Source organism: Littorina saxatilis, linkage group LG5 (genome assembly GCF_037325665.1).
Source record: "Littorina saxatilis isolate snail1 linkage group LG5, US_GU_Lsax_2.0, whole genome shotgun sequence".
Classification (NCBI taxonomy): domain Eukaryota; kingdom Metazoa; phylum Mollusca; class Gastropoda; order Littorinimorpha; family Littorinidae; genus Littorina; species Littorina saxatilis.
This window is the reverse complement of record NC_090249.1, coordinates 12,754,545-12,766,845: the sequence shown is the minus strand read 5'-3', so window position 1 is coordinate 12,766,845 and position 12,301 is coordinate 12,754,545. Positions and strand designations below refer to the sequence as shown.

The window sequence follows — 12,301 nt, the reverse complement described above, 5'->3', positions numbered from 1 at the left end:
ATGTCAAAGAAGGGCGTTCTTGGGTTTTTTTTCGTCGGAAAGGGTTTGAAGTTTTTGAGCAGAGATATGCATAAATTCAACGGAAGGATCAGCGGATGGCAGGCTTTCTTTCTTCTTTCTGTCGGTATGAACAAGAAAGGCGACAGCCGCACCAGAGGAGCCCAGAGACTGTTCCAGGAGAGGGCATCCCATCCTGTTCTCTTCAACTCCTTCTTCCCCCGAACACTGCGTCAGTGGAACAAGCTCGACCCTAAGACCACAGTTGCTCCTTCACTGGAGTCCTTCCAAACTGGTCTGGGTCGTACCCACGGACTTGCCTCGCTGACACAGTAACCCTGCAGCTCTTCGTGTAAATAGTTTTATACTTTTAACCATCTTCTCGGAGTTATTGGGTCACCCACCACCAGTAACCAATCACCCAGTACTCCGCCGCTGGACTACAGACGTTCTGATGAACCCAGTCCACATCAAGAAAGAAGAAGAAGAAGAAGGGGTGTTCTTCTGCCAAGAAGTTAAGGGGCGTTCTTTCGGCAAGCCTTTGAAGCTGTCGAGCAGCAGTGTCCCCGTGTAGTTACTGCCCGGCCTGAAGCTGGGATAAGTATCAGTCGATTTTTTTTTCGACAGCTACTGGCGTTGTTTCGGCGCGGCAAGTGTTTGAGGTTGCCGAGCAGCAGTACGGGGTGGCAGTACGTATTGTAATAGTTACCACCCCCGGGAAAGATGGGATTAGCACGAGTCTTTTTGTCGGACATGGAGCCACGGCCTTAGGATAGCTCTCCTATAACGCGTCTTAGCACTTATATACTTGATTTTTATATTTCTAGTTAGTTCATCGTCAGTTCTTACATTATACAAAATTTCAAACTTCAGTGATAAAATTTACGATAGCTAAGACGCGTTATAGGAGAGCTATCCAAAGGCCGTGGCTCCATGTCCGACAATCGTCGGATTTGAGAGTAGTGCATTAGCTCTCCTTAAACTCGTCATAACTTCCGTATTTTTTATCATTGAAGTTTGAAATTTTGTATTATGTGAGAATGGACGATGAACTAACTAGAAATATAAAAATAAAGTATATAAGTGCTATGGTTCAAGCTGGCGCGTGCTGGCGCGTGCTAGCGCGTGCTGGCGCGTAGTTTAGGCGGACCCCCTTCCCCTGTTCTCTCTTTTTCCTGGAGGCAAAGGGCTCGGATGGTTCTGGTAGAGCGGAGTAATAAAGACACAGCACGAAGTGTTGAACAATCTGCACTGCATTGTGCCATAGATATCCCTTGACAGGATCGCCAACTCTGCGCGCGCGCCAACGCTGGCTCTGTTTCGAACTCCCGTCTGCGGCTGCGAGAGGTTTTGACAGTAACTTTACTTCCGGTGCAGTCTTTCAACACATGGAGAAGAAGGAGAATTTCGAAGGGGAGGTGGAGTTTGTGGCTGAGGTATGTGAAAAGCAAACAAAGCAATACAAAAAGATCATTGCTGATGATTGAAATGAGTCATGTGAATCAACAATAAAGATTGATTGTGGACGGCACGTCATTATTTTTGTTTTTAACACTTGAAACGCGAGAGCATCTGACACACTGGTAAATCCGAAGCTGTGCACTCAAGCTGATCAGCAGATCGTTTTTCTGCAGAATTCTCGCTCACATCGGCCACTATTTTAGCTCAGCGAACCGACAAATTTGCAGCAGAACAATTTCTGAATGTTAGAAATTCGGCTGTAGATTTATAGATACCCTTTCTATTCCATGGTTGTTGTTTTTTCAGGGGGAAAGTACCGACATCTCAATCGCTGAAAAGATGACAGCATCACCACAAAAGAAACTGCAAGAATTGCCAAAAGTAAGTAAAAATATTGACAGATCTATGTAAAAGACTATGAAAATTTAGAACTGGAACAACAGATATTCAATAAATAACCGATAAGTGATATATAACTGAACCATTGATTGATTTGAATATGTACATCATGCATGGAAGTTAAAAATGGTGCAGGAACTGAAGTCAGATCAATACATCAAAAAGATTAGTGCAATATATTTGTTTTCTTTCCCCTCCAGCATTATTCTGTTTTGATATATGCTTGATGTCTTCTGTTGTTTTAAAATTCATTGTCACTTCTAAATTGCATGCTTTATTGCAGAACGCTTGTGCATCTATCAAGAATGACAACTGCCTTTCACCGGAGCTCAGAGGGCTCGTCGACCAATTCAGTAATTGAAAAGTAAGTTTTTGAGTAAGGCGGTATAAAAAAAATCAGCTTGCAAAGTCCCAGTACCTGAAAGATCACTTTCATTCATAGTTTTCGAGCAAAAATACTGCTTTGTTGCACAGAGAGGCTACTGTTTACAAATATTTTAGGTACATGCCTGCCACTACAATATTTCATGTTTTTTAGGATCATTAATAGCACATGTCATAGTTGTAAGACATGATAAGGATTCATGAAAGTGGTTTGTCAACACGTTCTATAACGACAAATGGAATACAAAATTTAATATGTTCACATCCATTCATGTAAAGTGTAGTTTTGGGTTGTTGTCGTGTGTTGTTGGTTTTGATTGTGTGCATGCATCTACATCTTCAGTTTCACTCTTGGGTTGATTTCTGCTATATTTGTGTGTTGTTTTAATTATAATATTTTATTTTCTGTGTTTTAGGTGCAGATCTGGAAGAGAAACTTCTGCTTCTTCATGACTGCCTAGTTCCCTGAGGCAAGGTTGGGAATGCTGCCAAGGAGAAGGCGTGGGCCAGGTACTACTCTGCTTTTTCAACCCAGCATTCAGGCATTACTGAGTTGACAGTATCCCCTGCAGTTTCAGCCTGGATTGCCTTGAACATGTTTATACTGTTGGTGTCTTAAAGGCCTATGAAGAAAAACTAGGGAACCAGTAAGTGCATTAGAAATCAAAGAGGATGAAGAGTACAATGCAAAGTATGTTGGAGTATGTGTTGCCAAAAAGCTAAAACAGAGAGTTTGGTGTCTCCAAAAGAGTGCGTACAGAGATGAGAAATTGCAGTGTTTGGAAGCCCTGACTTGCGCACCTGAATTCTACAGTGAAGAGAGTGAAACCACCCCTGACATGACAAGCATGCTGAACAAGGGCAAACTGACCTTTGTCAAGCCCAATGTATTGCAGATGTGTCTGTCCATGCAACACAAAGCAGAAATCTTAAACAGAATGAGGCAAAGCGTTGATGATATCAAATAACCAAAGGGAAGTAATTGCTCTTTATTCATACGACATGACTGTGTAATAGAGTAAGCGAGAGTTGTACAAAACCTTTTCTCCTGGCACCTGAGAGAATAACAAGCATTGAAATATACAAGCGACTTTCATCCTCTCGTGCCAGGAGAAAAGGTTCCGTACAACTCTCGCTTAATCTATTACACATGTCGTATGCATAAGGCCTAAAAAAAAATAGGTGTGGTTACGGTAACCCGACCTACCCTATTTTTTGGGGCCGACCCTATAACTTTTTATTACATTTGTCAACAAAAAAAACCAAAAAAAACGAGTGCAGAAAACGCAATGAAAGCGAAAGCGCCTGAGTCGCACATTTATTTCCCTGTCAAGTAGGTTTAATTTGTACACATTAGAAAAAAAAGTGATTGCCTACCTTCCTACCCTATTTTTTTGGGCTATGTTACCGTAACCACACCTATTATTTTTTTTGGCCTAAAGAGCGATTACTTCCCTTTGGTGATTTGATGTCCATGGAACATATTTTCTGTGAAACCTGTGCATCAACACACAGGCAAAAGCAGATGACTTTATTGAACCATGCAGGAACAGTGATGCTGTTCCGGTGTGTTTTTATGACACTTTGTATTCATTTGATCTTTCACAAGCTGTTCAAGAAGACACTTTGCAAAATGTTCTGTTTTTTTTTAAATAAGACTCCACCACAAACTGAAGACAAAGATGGACAAAATGAAATGTACATGGAAAGAAAAGACTGAGGAAAAAGCTGAAAACATACAATGTTGGACAAAATGAAATGCACATGGAAAGAAAGGAGTTTGAGGAAAAAGCTGAAAACATACAATGTTGAGAACAATCAGGAAGGATCTCTGTAGTGTGTTGTGTATGATCTTTCTTCATGCAGTACAAACTATCCTATCTGATCAAGTGCATGTACATTGAATTTGAACTTCTTGATTGTTGTCTTAGGTGTCGATTTTTGGTGTTAAAATCTGCTGTCGTTAAAATGTACTTCTCTTCCTATTTCAGTATTTGGTTCAGTATTGTATCACATGGCTTGTTCAGTGCCTGTTCTGTATTTTCATGAGTCCATGTAAATTTAAGTCTGCAACATGAAAATTTGAAACATATTCATTTTGCTATGGTTCAAACCTAGTTCCTTTGTGTACTTGTTCAAGATATAATTTTGACAGCGAGATATTTTGCAAACAGTTTTCATTTCAAAATCAATTGTCAGCCACTTGATAAATGTCTTGCATCGATGCGTCTGATTGTTTTTATGTTGACCACTATGTACACTGGAATTTGCTTTGCTTTCCTAATAGAACATGTTCAGTCGCATACCAGCAACACTTTGTTATAACCTTGAATGGTTGAAAACGACGTTAAACACCAAATAAAGAAAGAAAGAAAGCAACACTTTGTTAACGTTTGAATGGAATTGGAAGTTGTATGAACTCAAAAAGAGCATATGTATCTTTGGTCACAGTGACACACACACACACCATACAGTGACAATTAATGCAGGGCCGGACTAGGGCTACCAGGGGGGGGGGGGGGGTGGGTTATGGGGGTTGCGCAACCCCCCTCCCCCCCCCTAAATATGTACCTCATTTATTTAAAAAAAATGTATTATTGTTTATTTTATGCCGTTTCATGCAAGGAGCGACCATTTTCCTATCTCAGAATATGACCTACCCTTCAGCTTAAGGGGGCGTCGCCCCCTGACCCCCACAAGGGGCAGAGGAACATCCCCCTGGACCACCATTGGCAACCCCCCCCCCTCCTCTTTGCTTAGTCCGGCCCTGTAATGTACCAACATTCACTATCTCACTCAGTCTCAATTCACACAATTTGACACAAGAAATATTCCTATTTATACACATGCATATATTTAATCAATAAAGTAGATACATTCTCAAACAAAGTTTCAACATGTTGCACCCAAATTAAAGCATAAATTCTTGTGACATTTAATCTAATTAATTAATTAACCGGAATTAATCAATGCTTTAATTTGGGAGTTTGAAATTTGTCGCAATAATTTCTTGGTCAAGTTTATTTACATTCTCTACTAAAGAGCTTTACAGTCAAATCCAAATTTCCACACCTAACCTATAAAACACAACATTCCAAATGAAATGAAAAAATCATTCTCTTGGCTCAGAATTGGCGTTGAATAATTGTAACACAAAGCGATTTACTGAAAATGTTACTTGTCACTCACTTCAACACTGTCGCCAAGCCAGTCTAAACTGCAGCACGCTGCTTCGGGGGGGGGGGGACTTTTTCCTTTACACTTTAAATCCAAACACCATCAGCTGCGTAGAAAAATCACTGAAAATGCTGACTCAAAGTCAAAGTCAAACCTTAACCAAGCTGGCCTCCAGGCTCCAGCACAACAACCTTAACCACCTGGTTCACCTCGTTCTTCGCGAGGCACCACGACTCGGGAAGCTGCTGTACATCACGACACAGTTCTTCAAAGTTGTAGTTGCAACAACCTCTGGCAATTCTGGTGCGGGATGGTATGTCTGAAAAAAAGCAGAACAATAAACCCTAAGTAAAACTAAATTTCTAGAGAAATAAGTCTAACTGTCCATACAAATAGCTGGATGATAGCTAATTAATGGCAGTTGATAGACGTTTGAAGTTGAACGATTTGGTGGAGAATAGGTCGACAAGCTCTCTGAGCTCCGGTGAAAGGCAGAAAGAACAAGCGTTATGCAATTTAGAAGTGACAATGAATTTAAAAACAACAGAAGACATCAAGCATATATATCAAAACAGAATTATGCTAGAGGGGAGAGAAAACAAATATATTGCACTGATCTTTTTGATGTGTTGATCTGACTTCAGTTCCTGCACCATTTTTAACTTCCATGCATGATGTAGTATTCAAATCAATCAATGGTTCAGTTATAATATATCACTTATCGGTTATTTCTTGAATATCTGTTGTTCCAGTTCTAAATTTTCATAGTCTTTTACATAGATCTGTCAATATTTTTACTTACTTTTGGCAATTCTTGCAGTTTCTTTTGTGGTGATGCTGTCATCTTTTCAGCGATTGAGATGTCGGTACTTTCCCCCTGAAAAAACAACAACAATGGAATAGAAAGGGTATCTATAAATCTACAGCCGAATTTCTAACATTCAGAAATTGTTCTGTTGCAAATTTGTCGGTTCGCTGAGCTAAAATAGTGGCCGATGTGAGCGAGAATTCTGCAGAAAAACGATCTGCTGATCAGCTTGAGTGCACAGCTTCGGATTTACCAGTGTGTCAGATGCTCTCGCGTTTCAAGTGTTAAAAACAAAAATAATGACGTGCCGTCCACAATCAATCTTTATTGTTGATTCACATGACTCATTTCAATCATCAGCAATGATCTTTTTGTATTGCTTTGTTTGCTTTTCACATACCTCAGCCACAAACTCCACCTCCCCTTCGAAATTCTCCTTCTTCAACGAGTGAGTTTTAGCGTCAACTAAGGTGACTCGAGTCGAACCGGAGGTCGCAAAAACTCGGTCCGGTACGACTGGAGTGACGTCACCGGTTAACCAACTTTCAACCTTGCTTTCTGCGTAGGGTCTCTCCAGTTCCAAGATGGCTGCCAAGGCGAGGTGAGAAACTTCTGCAAATATTTTTTGACAAAGTTACGGATTGTGAGAAGACATTTGTTGTAAATCACTTAGCCTTTCAAAAATTAAGGATACTGGGTTGGATACTGTCTTGGTTTTAATGCATTTTATTTTAGCAGTGATGTTTATTTTGGGAAGAAATGAGGTCAACAGGAGTTTGGGTGCGATTTCGGCTCAAATGTACTTTAGCGCCCTGAACTTTTACCCGGCTGTTTTGCGCTCGATTTTCACGCTCACTTCTTCATTGACGTTCGAATCGATAGTTCGATGTTTTGGCATTACATTCACATCAACAATAAAACAGTACTGCTTGTTCATCATCGTCGTCCATCAACTCTCCACAACAGTAAATCCGTAACGCGCTTGTCGCCATCTTGTTGCAAGGGACGCGACTGGACACAACCCAACAGCGTTTCCGCGAAGAAAAAAACCAGACATGCGCAGTGACCCTACCATAGCTCAACCCTGTTCCTCGCGAAAACTCGCTCGTCCATGTGTTGAAAGACTGCACCGGAAGTAAAGTTACTGTCAAAATCGTCTTTTCCGCTTTCCGCTACTTGGTGAGCGCGCGCAACGAGTTGGCGATCCCGTCAATACACATCTATGATTGTGCCAACAAGGTCTTGGCAAACCCTGCAGCGGTTTTATAGAGCTTGCCGGGTATTCCCGACTAGTGATAAAAAAAACAGAAAGCAGGCGGCAAGTGGCAGTGCCAAGTAGGCGTATTCAGTATTTTGTTCTGTTCGCCAGAAAGAGAAAGTGGGCTTAGTTTCGAATAAATATACTTACAGTTTCGGATCTCGAGAAGTTTATTCTGTGGTCCACCACTAAAGTGAAACTAGACCTTATCAGAGCAGGAGTGTTTCGCGGAGTTATGTATGCCTGGATCAAAGAAAGGATTGGTTCTCGATTGTTTTACACCATGATCAGTGTCACATCAGTGTGTGTGTGTGTGTGTGTGTGTGTGTGTGTGTGTGTGTGTGTGTGTGTGTGTGTGTGTGTGTGTGTGTGCATAATGGTTTGTGTAAGTGAGTTAGAGAGGGACGAAAATACGACGAGCCTGAAGACACACACACCACATACACACCATCACACAAATTAGCATACACACCACTGTGACTGACACACACCCGCCACACGCACACAAACATACACACCACACACACACCTTGGCACACTGACACACACAAACACATACACCACACACACACACCTTGGCACACACACACACACATAGGGCCTACACACCACACACACACACACACAAACGCACGCACGCACACACACACACACACACATATTCCTTTTGGCAACGCACTAATTGTGAAATGGTCTGCATCGAACGAAGTCAACATACGGGACTATGTTATTTCATATCGACCATGCAAGAAGTAGATCAGCTTTCTTTTGTATGTAAAATTAACCACACACAGATTACAAACACTTAACTTCTATATCAGTGTAGTACTGTGTGAAAAAAGCACTACAGTTGTTGTCTCCTTTCCACTGTTCAGATGTTTATTCTGTACTCATTTGAACTAATAGTGTTTTGTGCTACAGTGAATTATTTCCCTTGAACCATGTTTGAATATCAGGTGAGCTCGAGGGGATCCACTTTGAAAAGTTTACTACCTCTTTTTTTTTATAAGTACACCAAGCTGTAAATTGATTGCAGAAATCCCATCCTTTTGTATCTTTTGAAAGTTTGCATTAAATTTGATAAGAGTTCGTAATTATATTTGAGCTAAAAGGATATTTTGTTCAATCAAAAATTATTGCAGAAGCACTCAGAGTTATTTGGAACTTTGGTGCGGCGTATTGATATGTGAAAATCATCTTGCCGGTTGGCACTACTTTTAACTGGGAAAAGGGGGCAGCCAGGGGAATTTTTGGTGTCCCTGAAACATCATTGTTGTATCAATGTTGTGGAGTCCTGCTTGTAGCAGGTATGTAAAACATTTTATTGATGATTAGTTCAAGTGTTTATAATAGTTTGAGTGTGGAAAATGACAGAGTATTCTAGAAACTTATTATTTTGTGAGTGCAGTCATGCAACCAATTTTTGCACGTCTGCTAAGTTTTGAATAGGCATACATGTTTCAAAGCGCTTGGATGATTTTGTAGAATATTTAGAATTGTCAGCATAATTTGTATGTTGGACATTCTGTTATGATTGTGGAAAACATATAGAAATTGGATTTTGATTTAAATCTAAATTCAAAACGAATTAGCACTGAACATGTGTATGACGTCACTACCGGAAGTAGTCGTGTCGCAGTAAGTTGCTGTAGTTGTTAAATATGAAGAGGATGAGAGGATAATGATTGATGCTGTGGACAAGTGAAGAGCATTGCTGGTTCTATACTAGATCTGATAGTGATAGAACAGAAGTTGTTGCATTTTTGACATGAGATGATGTCTCAAGAGAAAAATAAAAATAATCTTTCCTTGAAAAGGGGTAGAATTCTTTTAGTGAGTTTTAATGATCTCATTGTTGTGAATTATGGTGAATCTAGACCTCATATTTTCTTGAAGAAAATGGTAATCGCGCGTAAGGACTAGACTGTAATTATGCACATGTAGTATTTCTAGTGTTCAAGATACTCAAGGCTGCATTATGGCAGGGAGACTTGTGACTTTAGAAAGAAATTTGCTCACAAAACATTTTTCACAGTATTGTACGTTGCTATGGATACGAGATTGTCCAGCCACTGCTCTTCAGTTGTATTCAGTACTGTCAATGACGTAAAAGTACGTTTGTATTTAGTATTAGAGTATGATTTTGAGAAGAAGCAGTTAGTTTTACATTTTAATCTTTATAATGAAACAGGAAACATAATTGATTGAAAGGGTTATGTATTGATGATAGAATAACTTTTGTTGGTTGGAATTTAAGTTGAAGTTAGGATTTTAGGTTCTAACATTGAAGGTTTTATAAAGTTTTGCAAGTAGAATAAGTACTTGAAGTAATTCACAGTGTATTTTGATGTTGGAAACCTATTTTTTGTCATGAAACCGTACACACATATCAACACACACATCCAGTACACGTGCATACACAAGCCACATATATGAAACATCGAGAAGTGTATTGTTTTATTTGTTTAGACCAGCAAACATTGATGTAACACCATAGATAATGGTATTGTGATTATTGTGTGTTACAGGATTCAGTTCTGGTCAGAGTTCTTCTTTTTTAGAGTTTTTTTTAGGGGTGAAATTAGAGTTAGAGTTCAGATTTTATGGTTAACGTTCAGAAAATAAAAGAAGGAAAGAAATCAAGACTTGTAGTTGCCCACTTTGTGGTTTGAAAGGCGCACACTCGTTCCTGTTCAATGGAGGCTCGAATCACCGAGTTGGTTACATCATGTAAATGAGTGTGCACACCACCACGTAGTATTTTCTTTGCATGCTTTGTGTCTGTTGATTCACAACATTCTTTCTGTTTGACACAGATTAACTATTTAAACAGCCTTGCTGCTTCTCTTACAATGAGGCATTGTTTTGTAGGTTTACTTTCCTAAAGGCACAGTTCTTTCCGTGTTATCGATTCTCTTCATCATCTCAGAGACCTGGACATCGACACATACCTATAAAAGCAGCCCTTCCGCCTCCCTTACAGTCCTAGCATGTTACCATGTAACCACGTCATGTCCCAAATAGACCCTAGTTCTGGGGACAAAAAACACCAAGTTAGCATAGCAATCCCTTACAGAGATGATTTTTTTTCTGAATTAATTTCTCGATGTTCATCTGGAATAAAAAAAATCCGCCTGATTGAGCACACAAACAAATGTCATTCTGCGCAAGAATCTAGCTGGTAATGAATATTTGTTGTATGTCCAAATTGAAGAAGGGTTCTAGTCCATGACAAAATCTGGATACTGTACCTCTGTGATGATCTCAAACAAATGAGGCAGAGCGCTATTTTAAAGGCACAGTACGCCTCCCGTAAACCATACACAGTACAAACACCCTTTCATTTACACACTCACCGCTTTTGAACATCCTAGGTGCTCTACGTAAAGAGCGAGCAATTTTTAAAGAATTAATTTTGTGGATTGTCTGATAACAAAATCGGCCGGTGCGTTTTGGCGCTTGACCTAACTTTTAAAATCTAAACAATAAATTGACAGCTTGTTACACAAACATTCTTAAATCATAAAAGAATTCTTTTTTCATCAAGACAAGATCAGTACAATTCGAAGTTTTGAAAGTTTGAAAAAAGAAAAGCCCGGAAGCAGGGTCACGCAAGGTCGTGGTTCTCGGCGTTGCAGACGACGGATTATGCCTATCGCCAGTTCCTCTGAACAGTCAAAAGCCATCGCTAGAGTTCTTGTGAACCACAGCCGTTTGTTTCGTGCATAGTCAGAGGTACACAATAACGTGCTATTGCAGATAAGCTCACATCGAGTCGCATTCAAATGACTAACTGACGACTACATTGTGAAAAAGGGAAACTGGATCACACGGGTTCACGATGGCTCAGGGGTAAGATAAACCACGCAAAAATAAATTCTTTGAAAATTGCTCGCTCTTTACGGAGGGCACCTAGGATGTTCTCAAGCGGTGAGTGTTTAAATGAAAGGGTGTTTGTACTGTGTGTAAAAGCCTGACAGTATCTGTGATGGTTTACGGGAGGCTTACTGTGCCTTTAACAAAATGACTTGATGATAGTTTGAATACAATTAATATCCAATTCAAACGTATGACAAGCGTGTTCTTCCGTTCAATACGCGTGGTGTTAGGGAGACGTAACTCCTTTGAGTAGCAAAAGTGGACACTGAAGGGAGGCAACATGTCAATGCAATTGAAACATAGATCAAGGAATCAAGACATGGAATGAAATTAATTTTATTAAGCTACGTTGAAACAAATAAATTCAGTTAAACTGAATAAAGCATACGAACTGTTAAATCGCTGCAATTGATTTAAGCAGACAGGAATGTTTGGATAAAACCTTCATTGCTGATGGGTGATATGATGTGCTCTGTGAATAAAGTTGTGTTCTCTCGTGTAGCAAGCGATATTTAGTGTGATACCTGTGTATACATGGATGTGTAGAAATTGCATTGCAGTACTCAAACAAGTCTTCGAAAATCGTATGTATAGCGGACTAAGATGACGCGAAAATGTGGAAGTCAAACATGTAGTAACGTTCATCTGCGCAACTTGCGGTGTCACGTGATAAGACACGTGACTTTTGTCAGATTCATATTCATCTCGTAAGTGATACTATAGGCAAGCTAGAGTCATTTTATAACTACACTGCACACTATGATGTCATGATGTTATTTATCGCATGACTCATTTTCGTTGCACATTTGTATTGCTTTTTTTTTTTTTTAATGTAGCGATTCAAGTAACATTCCTTTACAACTTTGATGTGTACCTTGGTATAATATTTACGTCGTATCACTATTTTGTATTTTGAATTGTAACAAAGCGTTGCACTG

At 39.8% G+C, this 12,301-nt stretch overlaps 1 long non-coding RNA gene across 2 annotated transcripts; it reads left to right on the top strand.

The window, feature by feature from the left end:
* The first annotated feature begins 1,261 nt into the window (after positions 1 to 1,261).
* Positions 1,262 to 4,640, top strand: LOC138966320 (uncharacterized). Of its 2 annotated transcripts, XR_011455669.1 has the most exons (4): positions 1,262 to 1,433; positions 1,765 to 1,839; positions 2,141 to 2,221; positions 2,658 to 4,640. It is a non-coding gene; the product is annotated as an uncharacterized lncRNA (long non-coding RNA). The 2 variants fall into 2 exon arrangements; XR_011455668.1 differs by having other exon boundaries at positions 1,262 to 1,839.
* Positions 4,641 to 12,301: the final 7,661 nt, after the last annotated feature.